This window comes from Protopterus annectens, chromosome 9.part0 (assembly GCF_019279795.1).
Source record: "Protopterus annectens isolate FY-2018-M chromosome 9.part0, PAN1.0, whole genome shotgun sequence".
Lineage (NCBI taxonomy): Eukaryota > Metazoa > Chordata > Ceratodontiformes > Protopteridae > Protopterus > Protopterus annectens.
This window is the reverse complement of record NC_056743.1, coordinates 111,717,596-111,730,059: the sequence shown is the minus strand read 5'-3', so window position 1 is coordinate 111,730,059 and position 12,464 is coordinate 111,717,596. Positions and strand designations below refer to the sequence as shown.

The window sequence follows — 12,464 nt, the reverse complement described above, 5'->3', positions numbered from 1 at the left end:
CAACAGCTAAATCAGTTGTGCCAGCAGTGCTTTATTCATATTACGTCTGCAACTCCAGAGACTAAAAAAAAATCTAGCAGGGATATTAATTCCTTTATTTATTGTTATACCAATGTTGCATGTATTCTGCACCCGCCCCTAAAAAAACAAACAAAACAAAGATGTAGCTTTAAACTGATTTTTTTTAATACAGTCAGCTGGGTAATTACTTCATGGCTGTAATTTCTGTGTGCATGTACTGTTTTATGTTCTTTATGCTGGCTGGTCTGTATGTTTCAACAAGCTTAGGTGCCCTGAATGCATTTGTGTTTGTGAGAACTGTTTCATATTCAAATAACTGCTGTTTTTTGGAACTCAACTTAGAACTACTTTAAAACATCATATTCCAAGATTGAATCAGTTCTTATGGTTCTCATTGCCAAAAGAAATCCACTGAAGTTAGCAAAAAAAAAACATTTGTGGAAAGTGAAATGTATCCTCCCAAGAGACTATTATTCAAAAATCAACCAATTAAACACCTGGTTTATAGGCACATTTGAATGTCTGGGTATACTTCATCAAGCCAAATTCTAATCTCAACACAGTTAAATAACCTCATAGCAAGTCACAAGCAATCATAATGAAACATGGGACCCCTCCCACACATATATATATATATATATATATATATATATATATATATATATATATATATGAGAGAGAGACACTCATAATATGCATACTCATATTTTGCTTATTGGGGATACAGCACTTGATCATAGGTGACCCATCTCAGTCTTAGCCTTAGGAAGTCAAAATTATATTTAGTGAGAGATACCAATAATGTTAAGAACATATACCTCTGTAAAATACTGTTTCAAGTAAAACATGTAGACAGTGTTTATAATTGTAATGCAGATTTACAGTAAATCAAAACAAATTTAATGTAGAAAACCCAGGTGTTTCTGTGGTAGTTACAGCTGTGTGCTAAATAAATGTGATAGGAGTGAAGGATGCTACAGTAAATTGCAAAGAGAAGATGTTAAGCAAAATATTCTTTGAATGAGAATAATGCACTGTTGTAGTAAAATGTGCCATATGAGAGAAAGTAAGAGTGTTACAAGTTGCAAAAAGACAGTGATATAGCTCGGTTTGGGTGATATTGTTAGCATAACTCCCAAACTCTTAACACAAGAATGCTGGACAAACCCAAAATTTAATGGGAGGACAAAGGTCCAAGATCAGGGACAGATATTAAATATCACTCTAATCAACTTAAAAAAAACATTGCTAGTATAACAGGTTTTGCATTCACATGCATATTTTGAAAAATATGAAGTCCACAACTGTCATTATTTACCGACTTCTGTACTCAGTTTGCCAGTAAACCAGAAATTTAATAATGAACAGGCCAGAAACAGGAGGACAAAATCTGGATATTACACAAAATTCTTGAGAGTTGAGGATACATCTCAACCTCTTGGTACAAGAAATCTGGACAAAGCAAAAATAATGGAGGGACAAAGGCCTTAATATAGACCAGGTTTTATATATTCTTGTTTATTGGTTTGATTATGGGAAAAGTCCAAATGGGGAGTTGCCAATGTTCAGCAGAGGCCCATGGAGAAAAGTTACAAAGTATTATACAAATTGTACGTTTTTAAAGAAATGCAAAAATACATACAGTTTAAATAATTATATATCGGATTAGACATAATATAAAAATATTGGTTAAATATTTATATATCTATGCTAACAGAAATCCTGTTATTCTGGCAAAATCTTAAACTTATGGACACAAGTTAAATGACAATGATTTAATAGAGAAATTTTAACCAGTTTCTGAAGCAATTAACGGTAAGTTTGTATAATACAAACAAACAGCAATATGAAGAGAGAGAAAAGGAGGCTCATGGTATATTTAGAGAGAATTGGTATTTGTTCACATGATATAGTTTATCTTTGTGTTGAGCAAGAACAGAACCATCTTTTGGCTAGAAAGTCTTTCAAAATGGTTTTGAAGAAAGGGAGGGAGGATATTAACCTGATGGCTACAGGTAAGGAATTCCAGGCCTTAGCTGCATGGTAATGTGTACAGTCACATAACTCTCAACTGTACAGATTTACGCAGAATGCCCGATTTTTGACTCATATTTTTGGTCTCTTCCTCATAACAGTTATTTTTTTTTAGTCACTGGGATGATCTAAGGATAAAAGTCAGTAAATAAGGACATGCATTTGAGTTTCAGACTTCATAGCCTTCAGAAAAATCTATGCTAACAGAAATCCTGTTATTCTGGCAAAATCTTAAATTTATGAACACAATATATAAATTGTGTCCCTATTTTGGTTCTTTGTTCCCCCATTTTGTCAGGCTTTGTCTAGATTCTTATGCCAAGAGGTTGAAAGATATGATGGCCAATGCCCAGCAGATTTGATAGGTTTGTGGACAGTCAAACGTTTTTGGTCATTGAATCATAATGACTGAGTGGGAACATAGTTGTATAGAATGTTTAGCGCTGGACAAGCAGATGGATTCTGGATAATTTTATAGGTGGCATAAAGCTCTGCATGTGGTTTGATGAGGTTGTGCTAACCATTTCAGACTTTTTAATGCCATACAGTGGTGGGTTTTGAAAGGAGCATTTGTTGCAAATTTAGCAACTTTGTTATAGCATTTTTCAAGTTTTTTTATGCTGAAAGTTAGTAAGGATGGGAGTGTGGGGAGGAGATAAGTGGCAAGTGGAGCTTTGCTTTTGTCGTTGAGAGTTTTTGGTTCTGTAAAGCATTTCTAGTTTTTCAATGAGCTTTTCTTGTGCAATTTTCAACATGTAGGTGAAACTTGATATCATCCCTAATAAGTTATGTGACATAACTTCAAAGGTTGTATTATCAAGGAAGGACTTTTTTTCATTAGAGAGGGATTTGGGGGGAAAAGTACTTGGAAAGTTGCTTGAATAACATGTTTTATGTTGGCATGCATATATAATGTATAATGTCTGAAACTCAAATGCATGCCATTGTTTAGTGACTTCATTCCTCAGCAATGTGCCAGAAAACATCAAAATGTATGAGAAACTGACCAAAAATACAGAACAAAGCCTCTGCGGGTGAGAGTTATGAGGTATGATAGTTAGATGAGAGGCAAAGATATTTGGCTGATGATAGGAGTTGGGCCATTAGTGTGTAAGACGTAGTGTAGAGAAACTGTTTTCTGTATAATGTAATTTTTTGGGGGAGGACGGGTGCAGGGGTTACAGTGAGTTGACATTGTGGTCATAGTTTCTGAGGAAGGTTGTCTAATTAGTGTACATATTTGGGGGGAGAGAAGTTTGGATTGACTAAAAGCTGGAATACTTAGATTCCAAGTGAAGGTTGACTGAACAGTGATGTATTCTGCATTTTTTCAGCATTTTGCAGTGGTGGTCATTTTTATGCAACTGGGTAATAAATCTACAAATTTTGTTGACTGCTGTTTGAATGTGTGTGTGGAGTTTGTTTTTGATGCTTGAAGCTATGAAGGGGAGGCTGTATTCCGGTTGGGAGAATTGAATACCTCTGCCTATGACTGCTGTTGAGGTTTTATTAAGAAAGTGGGAGATTTTATTGGCACAAAAAAAGGGCATTAACATTTTTCCTAGTGTGGCCAAGGTGGAGGGAGAAGCTAAGTGAGGAGTCCAGCCAGAAAAGAGGTAGCATTTTCTGTGGGGGTGGTATCATTGCAATAGGTTGTAGTCACTAATGTCAAAAGTTCACAATATTGAATGTTTTGTCTTAGTGTTGCTTTGCTTGTGTGTGTGTGTGTGTGTGTGTGTGTGTGTGTGTGTGTGTGTGTGTGTGTGAGTGAGTGATTGCTGTGCAGTGAGCATTGGTAATTTACCCATTCTCACTGCTGTGTGATATCAGAGCTGATGCATATAAGTTGCAGTAGTTGTGAGGGTGCAGGGGGAAGCAAGCCCTTTGCATAAAATAATTTTGTTTCTAATTTTGATGTTTCACTTTCCATCTTTTCTGATCAATATCTTTTGCTTTGGTGGTGGTGGTTTTTATGTTTACTGACACTTTCGGTCAAAAACAAAAACAAAGCAAAAACATTTGTGTGTTCTGAAAAATTAATTTATGAAGATGCTGCTGTGCTGTACTGGAACTAAAGTCTTCTTAAGACACAGTCTTGTTGGCTGTTTACTGCTAAATCAAAGTATGGTTATAGCACAGAGTTTTGCATGACTGTATATGCAGCCAATTTAAAACACAGATCACTGCAAACTGCACTGATGAGAACATTTACTTTGCAGCACAATATTATTTTACTGTAAGCACAGTTACTAATACATAACTTATTCTTATAACAAATGACATGTGCTACTGCAACAACTTGTAGTTTAGATGTCAAGTTTTTCTTCATGGTGAGCATGGATGATTATTCTCCTTCTCCTGTACAATACCTTAGAACAAGTGTGTTCCTACCAATACCTATAACACAGCTGAATTATTACAGTCTACTTATACTGTTGTTCTCACACACTTTAGATCCTGTTTTCCTCGGTACCTTTTTTGGGCTTTATACAAAAACATCTGTTCTGCTGATGCTTTACTTTCCTGAACTGTTTTTTTAAGGAAATGTTTGGTGGTAAAGTACGTACAAGTTGTTTTATTCTGTTGATTATGCCCATTTATCTGTGAGAAATTAAGTCAAACTTTTTTAATATTGTGACAAATGTGTTTTTTAAGGAAACATCTTGTGGAAAAACAAGTACTGCTGATTTTATAAAAAGCCATATCCATTCATCTGTCAACTTCTTTCCTGATTCTGTGGGAGACCATGTTTTTTGAGGAAACTGCTTGTAAGAGAGCACTTATTGCTGAGTTTACAAAAAAGCATGTCTGTTAATAGAGTCAGAGCTATGTCACATAGTATGGATGCTCATTACATATTGCTAAGCTCTATTTCTACATTTAAGCAAGCTTTATTGTATGCCTTGTTTATTTTGCATTCTTATAACAGAATTGATTTTAACCTTTATTCATTGTTTAGCACACTGTTAACAGTTCCCCCTTTTTATTTTAAACCAGGGAGACCAATTTGACATTGTTTGGTAATACATTTTCATTATGATTATTGTTAAACTTTAGTACATGTGAGCAATGTGCAAGCAAGCACTACAGTAACAATAATAATAAAAAATGTGATAACTTTTCTTGTCCACTCTGTAAATAATTACTAAACCACTCACTCCAATCGTTATTCCAATTTTTTCTATTATGTTGCGACACTCGTGCTTTTAGAGATTCTCTTATCTGGAACAAATGTACAACATTGTTCTCCTATTAAAGCACTTGTACCCCCTAGGGATGCTAGTATGTAATCTAAGATTGTTCAGTTTTGTAAAACCGTAGTTTGTATGGCTGTCATTTTGACAGTAGTTTCTGAGATAGCATTGAAAGTGGCATTTGCCAATACTTCAACCAATTTAGATATATTTCTAAACTCTCAAATGGCTTTTGCTGTTCCATATCATGGGAATATACCTGCTCCAGAAATTACATTATCTCCTTGGTCCATATCTTTTAATTTTACATAATCAATATTTTGGTGGTAAATATGTGATGTATCTAAGGTGTTTACTGGATTTTCAATTACAGGTAATATGTCTCATTTTTTTTTTCATTTTTGATACTTCCCTTTGGTAACTCTTTTACATGATGCAGGTGCCATCCCATCCCTTTGGTAACCACTTATAAGCATATTTATTTATTTGTATTTATTTTACATTTGTTGACCGGGATTGTCCAATTGAGCTGAAGAGCCCTTTTTCAGCAGAGGCCCGGGGAGAAAAGCTCCAACATATACAATTTTCATTATAAATGAGCATTAAACAGCAATGTTACAGGATTATTACAAGGCATTAAGTAGCAATACAATGTTATACAGTGTCAATAATCAGGAGTATAGCATAACTATTTCAAGATGTATAAAAATAAATGTCATTAAGATGAGTGTAGTTTATGGAAGTGGTTACAAAAACCCATTTTTATCGTAATGTAGTTGCATGAAGGCAAGACAATTACAATAGAATGTTTCTCTGAGGCAATTTGCTTAATAGATTTTAGAAGACAGTAGAAAGTGTAGTCAAGGAAGATTAGAGAGAACTAGTGAGAAGAGCAAGTTTAAGGGCAGACGGTAGATTATGGTAGGAGAAGTAGGGTATAATTAAGGAGGGAGAGTGCAGTGGCAGGACCAGTGACTTTTAAAGTGCTCTTTGGTGGCTGTCTTAAATTGTTTAGGATGTGTAAGGGTCCTGATTTCTAGTGGGAGCCTATTCCAGGCAATAGTGGGGTGATAGCTGCATGTTGCGTCCAAATTTAGACTTGGGTTTGTAGATTTGTAGTAGGTCTTGGTTAGAGCTTTGGAGAGGTTTGAGGTATTTACCACAAATGTAATATAACCCACTGACAGGGCAACACTGCTATTTACTAGACTGCCATACATGTCCCATAGTAGGAGTTCTATCCTGTACAACCTTAAAATTTTATCTGTTTTACTTTGCCAACATGTAACATTGGTTTTGCACTCATTTTTATTTTTCTGTGAAAAATGAAATACTGCTGTCACTTAATATTAACTGACCCTTAGCTGATATTAGAATAGGAAAACCATGAAAAAATACCCCATGTACTGGTATGTGGTTATGAAAGTTTATAATTTAAATTGAATACAATTACCATTACCCACTGGGATGGTTCCATTTTCCCTGTACTATAGCAGATAACTGTACTCTTGCTTTACGTAATTGTACATTTATAACTTGGTCTCCTGTTTTATTTATTAATACCCTCAAATTATTAACAGTATTTAGCGGAATTGACACTAGTGGCATACCCCTGTTATTTTAGGTATTAAACTACGTACCCAGCAATTAGAAACATCCATACATTTTGCATACCAACATTGTCTTGCCAAAAATGTATTAAAAGATGGTGACCAATCTTCCTCATTTTTCCACATCTCTTTAGTCTCTCTTTCATGTAACCTTATAGTTTGATTAACTGGTTGTAAATACAATTAATACTAAGTAATACAATAATGGTTAGTATGATAGCTATTATCAATTTAAAAAAAAACATCCTTTAAATCGAAATTCCATTGCTGAATCATTTTGCCTTTGGTCATCCAAAACTGGATTTCCAAAAGGATGCACTTTAAACCATGTCAATTTCATTATGTTTTCTCTGTAGGAAACCTACAAGAGAATACACTTACTCATATTTACATTGCTCACTAGTTTTAGTAACTCTGAACTGATCTTTATGTACCAACATTGTTTTTTCTTTTCTTCCTTTGATTTTTATATACTAATGGTCCAATTTGTTCCACTACTTCAAAAGGGTCTTGCCAGTTACTGTTGCATGGACCTTCCATTTCATTTTCTGTTTGGAGCCAAAAGTCTGAGTTTTGGTTTTGTTGGAGTTGAGAAGATCCAGTGAACTAAGGCTAGGAAATCTACTATTTAATTGTTCTGAAATTTAATTCGAGTTCATATTGAAGTACGGACAGGTAGATGAAAGCGTTTACTGAACATGGGGCCACATTACAAAACACCTGTTTTCAGTGCAAGTGGTCAGTCTTTAGGAATCAAGGCTATGGTGTTTCATGTTTTCCTAATTAGTAGTGGTCTTTTGTCTTAGATTCTCTCATATCTCCTTGGTATTTTTTATTTTTTTATTTATTTTTTTGGGGGGTTAGGGGAGTTGAACACTATTTTTTTTTTGTCTTGAAAGTTTTAACCAACTCGTAGGAGAATTGTGTTTATGCAGTGTTTCCATGCTGCATCTACTTTTAGATCTTATTCTATTTGCAGTTTTGAAAAAAAAAAGTGTAATTTGCGCTGGAGGAGGTCTAATTAATATTGAGTGAATCTTGGCCATCTCCATCTAAATGGCTATATTTTCAATGTGCCTGGAAAATTGGAATATGAAGACATTGGTTTTCTTGAGTGTAATGACAGTCTCCTGACTCTTAATATAACTTATTTTGCCATAAGGGGATAGTGTCGCATCATCTTACACTTCCCTTAGTACTTAAGTTTGCCATGGAAGGTTGGCCATACCCTTGAAAGGGTTTCAGGTGTTTGGGGAGGGAATGATCAGTGTTTATTAATGTAATTATTTTAAAGCTATACATTCCAATCTTGTCATTGTAGTGCCACTGCTTTTATGTGAAAACTTGTTTGTGTTATAGCCAGTGTGTGTGTGTGTGTGTGTGTGTGTGTGGCTAATGGAAGATATCCTTCAACCAGCATGGCTTCCCTGTGACGTGCAGGAGCCATGCTGTTCATACTTAAAACCTCCATATGTTAACAAGGTAGGCCCACCGGATACACACATGCGCACCCTTTTTTTAGGGGTGACCTGGGAACAGTATGAGTGTGACTTACTGAAGGGTCTCACAGACAAATGAAGGCTGAGGGCCTCATGCCCTGTACCACAGGAACTATAGTTCACAGTCTTAACCCTCTGCACCAACTGTCAGAGTTCATACAATCTTACCCCAGTTCAAGTAACTTCAACATAATTTGCTTTATGGTCATATGTGAATGGCCACTGGTTTCTTGAGGTGGGTGCAGACCTGCATTATGAGGAGATGCTTCAGCTGCCAAACCAGAAAACTGCAATCACACACCCACATTTGTAATTGGGGATCCTAAATGAAGATAATGATTCAGCAGAGTTAAGATCACAAGATGTTAATCGCTTTTTATCCTGTAGACCTAGATTCTGTACTTGCTTACAGACTGAAACAAGAGCCAGCTGTTTGCAATGAAAGCATACATTATGCATTGTTGTTCAGAACCTCTAACAGGGTTTTCCAATTACTTTATTTATCCTTTGTTGACGGGGTCAGTCTGGGCTACTGGGCTAATAGCCTCTCTTCAGGGGAGACCTGAAGTGGTATTTATACTGTTAATAATAGGATGGCTAGCCTCCTTGCAGAAACCAAAGCTTTTCTAAGGGGAAGGGGTGAAGCATGCCAGGAAGATGTAATGTTTCCCATTTGGTACCAATCCTATGTGAGAGAAATAGCTAAATGTGTACCTCTCAACTGTCCCTGATTTTCACTCAAGTTTTAAAGTCCGTATCTCTTGGCACTTTCTAAAACTGATGACTTTTGGAGACAAGGTGGTAAATGACACTTCATAAATGACAATTTCCTTTACTTTAGAAAATGTATATTTCGTGTTCTCTTAGCTTGTCAATGTCCCAGGCTAATAGTACTATCATGTTAAATGTCCCTGATTATTTCCAGAATTGTTCCTGATGACATTTGTCCCTGAATGACTAGGAACATTGAATAAAATGTATAAACAGTATAGTCCATGAATGCAAGCTATCTCACTGAAAAAAAAATCTGATAGGCTAAGTCCTATTTATGTCTTATATCTGTGTGTGGGGTGGGGTGGGGGCAGTTTACGTTTATTGTCTGAAGAGACCTAGAGCATTGCTTTTATATCTAGGAAAGACTGAAGGAAATACGTTTAAGTGAGGCTCACTGTCAGATTCTGAGTAGCTATGCTGTAGCACATCCTGGATTAGGTTGAAACTGCATATTTATTTATTTATTTATTTATTATTTATTTATTTACATTTGTTAACCGGGCTAGTCCAACTGGATGCAAGTCCGTTTTTTTTCAGGAGAGAGGAGAAAAAAAGCTCCGCTACTATGTACAAACAACAACAAAAACAAAAAAAAAATTATTAAAAAATAAAAAAAGAAGAATAGTAACAACAAACCAGAACAGAATACATACCAATTTAATTTGTTACAAAATTACAAGGAGGAAGAGAAAAAAGAAAAAGAAAAGTAGGAGTAAAGAGAAGAAAAATTTTTTTTTTTTTTTTTTTTTTTTTTTTTTTTTCAAAAAAAAAACAGATATTTCAGATGAAAAAAAATATAGAAGGAAGTATGAGAGATGAAGGGGAGAGAAGAGAGAGAAGATGAAGAGAGCTCAGCTATGATTGATACAGAAGCAAAAGCCAGTGAAAAAGCACAAAGAGTAGTTAGTTTTTTAGTTTTAAATTAGTTGGAAAGTAGTGGGAAAAAGTCTCAAGGAAAATAGAAGAGGAAGTTGTTAACATTTTTGGTATCTGAACGAGGAGCTGACAGCTGGGTATAGTGTATGTGTAGGTTGCTGTTTGTGCATTTCTTCCAAATGCAGAAAGAAGTTTAATCCAGGAGATGTAGACAACATGGGTAGAACTCACTGAAGTTTTATTTTTGGATGAATCTAAACAAATCACTTTCTAATACTGTCAGTTGTTCTAACAGGTTGTGGTTCTGTACGAAAAAAAAATCCAACCTGTTAAAAATATGATCTTTTGAATAAGACACGGACCTGAGTTTGTAAACCTTGAGCTGTAATATGGTTCTGCTGTAAATCCTGTCATGTGTTTTGTGTTTCTTGCTTAGTTCACTTCACAAAATACCTTGAAATGAGGCCCCCCCACCAATTTGTCTTAGTTTGTTGGTATTGCAGAACCTGATACCAGAGGAGCTGCAACAGATGTTAGCCTTTTTTTGTCTGTAGCATATAGGTCCTCAGGGATTTGGGCACTCAATCAATGAGCAGAAATAACAGAAATATGAGCCTTGTGACTTAGAGGTAGGACGGAGCACAGCCATTCTGAAAGGGTAGGAATGTCATAGGGGTTACTGTTGCTCCTGTCAAGAGACTGTGTGCTTGGGGGGGGGGGCGGGGGGTTGATGTAACTATGACAACACAGCTGGAAATGTTTTTGGAGTAGCAAGTTTCACAGAGAGCATGCTTTGTCATTCCCCACCGCTGCTTCATCTAGACCCAGCACGGGGCTGAAATTCTGAGATCTCCCATTCTTGAGCCATTGCATTAATTTACTTTTTGGAGCTTAATGTGTATAAACAAAGGTGAAACATATGAAAGAATAAATCTTGTAAGTGGTGCCTCAACTTCAACATTTCTTTCAAGATATTAATTTTGTGACACAATTGTAATATAAAAGCAGGATGCTTTTCTAACCCTGTGCAATTAAATGCCTGTTCTAACTATAGTTATTTTATTCAATTACCTTTCATTTGTGTTCGGGAATGAAGAATTGAGTAGGAAGCTACATTGCCTTTATAATGCTGTATTTTATGTTTTGGAATGACAGAATTTGCCAGTTCACAATTTGTTAGAAAGCGAGCCACTGGTGGCTTTTCACTGTACTTAGCCTGTATGTTTCATAATGTATTTGCTGGTACCATAAGCTGGAACATTGAGATGTTCTTCGTGTTTCACAGTTGCAGTCATCACATTTGGGTTATCTGCCTGCAGGTAGCCCTCAGCCAGCCTGAATACCAGAGTCTTTGGATTTCTGCTTCTGATGCTGTCTCTTTTTCCATGACGTCAGGTCATCAGGGGTATAAAACATGCAGCCGATGCCATTACATCAGTCTTTTTTGCCATGTGGTGCCTGAAGCAGAAGCAGTTCGCAAGCGCCAGTCGGCCGTCTCCTGAAATTTTCATTTTCGAGTTTAAGTACCCCACTGGGGATCCTTTTTCTTGCTCTAACCGATGTCAGTAAAAGTTAATTGTCTTACCTGTGGAAAGCAAATACCTCGGAGATTTTCATTTGTACTGCATCCCCTGTTTAGGCCCAGACCACGACATCTCTCGCAGTTGGTTTTCTGCCTTGTTCAACGCCCAAACTATTTGTCGTCGGGCTATTTTTGCAGCAAATTACTTTTGTACTTGATCTGTGTACTCCGAAATGGCTTTGTTAAGTCATCCAACTACCGATCTTCCCAAAAAAATAAGGATAAAGACAGACAGACCGCATAGGTCCAAAACTGCCGATGACACTTCTGTTAAGCTAGTCGCCAGTCTGCCAGTACTTGGGCACTTTCCCAGCCCCTGATACCCGCTACTTTAGATTTGCAGGCCTCTACTGAGACCCATTCGGAGTCCAGTATGCTGCGAGATGCTTCTTTGACTATGGAACCTGCGGATGTCTCTACCTTGGATGGGTCCAGAGCTGCTGTGCAGACACCGGCTTCTGAGGGTGTATTCAGGCCTACAAACATTCATATTAAACTGACGCCATCAATTTCATCCAGGCCTAAAACTCGCACCACATCTAGAAAACTGATGACCAAACCGCATGCTCAGGACCGTAGGCCTAAAAAACAAATGCTTAGAATGTTTGAAGACCTCATTACCTTGATTAGGGGAAGCCAGCCTTCCCCCTCTAAGAGACCTAGAACTGAATTTCTTTCTGATTCTTCTGATCAAAAATCTGTTTCTGGTCCTTCTGATTACCAGGATTTGCCCTTATCTACTTATGAGGATTCTGATGCAGAGGATTCCATTCCCTCTGCCTCCCCTCCAGAATATCTTTCTTTCAGTGAAACTTTGCATACTCTTAGGGAGCATTTCCGCTGGAAAGCCAGGATTACTCTGAGTCCAAAAAGA

At 36.6% G+C, this 12,464-nt stretch overlaps 1 protein-coding gene across 2 annotated transcripts in view; it reads left to right on the top strand.

Annotated features, from left to right (window-relative positions):
* MDK (midkine) overlaps positions 1 to 12,464 on the top strand; it is a 241,954-nt gene that overhangs the window by 16,567 nt on the left and 212,923 nt on the right. The window lies entirely within an intron of this gene.